General features: G+C 38.5%; 1 pseudogene; it reads right to left on the reverse strand.

Moving 5' to 3' along the window:
• Nucleotides 1-467: 467 nt before the first annotated feature.
• On the reverse strand, nucleotides 468-936 carry LOC112320906 (large ribosomal subunit protein uL23 pseudogene; annotated as a pseudogene).
• Nucleotides 937-1451: the final 515 nt, after the last annotated feature.

The raw sequence follows: 1451 nt of genomic DNA on the forward strand, positions 1-1451 counted from the left end.
TTCTAAGAGTTTTTTGTATGTCCTGGATACTAGCCCTTTATCAAATATGTAATGTGCAAAAATATTTTCTCCCAATCTGTGGCCTATCTTTTAATTTTCTTAATGATGCCTTTTGAAGTACAAAAGTTTTGAATTTTGACAAAGTCCAAATTATCTTTTTTTTTTACAGATCATGGTTTTGGTGTCATATATAGGAGATCTAGGAAGTCTTATCCTAAATTAAGTTCCTCCAGTCTTCTTCTAGATGTTTCATATTGTATTTTAGGTTTTATGTTTAGATCTCTGATCCATCTTAAGTTAATTTTTGTGTATAGTGTAAGGTCTGAGTTCATCTTTTTGTGTGTGGATATACAATTTCCCCAGCATTATTTGAAAAAAATCCTATTCTTTCTCCACTGAGTTTCTTTCTTTCTTTTTTTTTTATAGTATAAAATTTTTAGATTTAGAATTAGCCAGCTGGACTCAGTTTAGATGAACCCAATTTTATTGGCAACATCCAAAGCATCATAGTCTGGAGCCAGTCTAACATATGCCTTCTTCTCCCCATCAGGCCTGATCAAGATGTTGACCTTGGCTACAACAATATCACACAGCTTCTTCACAGCCTGTTTGATCTGGTGCTTGTTGGCCTTGACATCCACAATGAACACAAGTGTATTGTTGTCTTCTATCTTCTTCATGGCTGACTCAGTAGTCAGGGGGAACTTGATGATGCATAGTGGTCAAGCTTGTTTCTCCTGGGAGCGCTCTTATGAGGATACTTAGGCTGCCTTCGGAGCTGCAGTGTCTTAGGCCTCCTGAAGGAAGGTGACTGCAGATTTTTTTGTGACTGTGGATGCCTTTTAGCACTGCTTTCTTTGCCTTCAAAGCCTTTGCCTTGGCTTCGGCTTTGGGAGGGGCGGAAGCTTCCTTCTTCACTTTGGGTGCCATCTTCATGAAAAGGGTTTCCATTCAATTTCTTTTACACCATGATCAAGAGCCAATTGACCGTAAGTATAAGGATTTATTTCTCTCAGTTCAGTTGCATTTTTATGTCTATCCTTATGACCATGGTTACTACTGACTTTGATCATACGAAATCCTGATTGTCTAAAGAGAATCAGTACGACCAGATGTAAGACATTGAACTGGATTTAAAAACAAACAAACAGGTCCCTACAAACAGGAATGGGAGAAATGAGATTATTTAACAAATGATTTGCATGGAAGGAGAATCTAGAACCAGGGCTGTTTGTGGGACTGGAATGATTCTTATAAAGAGAAGACCCACTATAGTGAGTGAAAACCTAAAGCCAATACCAAAGATGAATTAAGTCAAGGAGCTCTAAAGAGACGGGCCCAGGCAATGGGAGAGCTGAGCCATGTGGCCAGTTAGGGAAAATATTTCTCTCTCCTGCTTGCCCAAACTCATCAAAGAATGTAAACTTGGAGCAATGTAGTAAAAACCTCTG

Source organism: Desmodus rotundus, chromosome 1, assembly GCF_022682495.2.
Source record: "Desmodus rotundus isolate HL8 chromosome 1, HLdesRot8A.1, whole genome shotgun sequence".
Classification (NCBI taxonomy): Eukaryota; Metazoa; Chordata; class Mammalia; order Chiroptera; family Phyllostomidae; genus Desmodus; species Desmodus rotundus.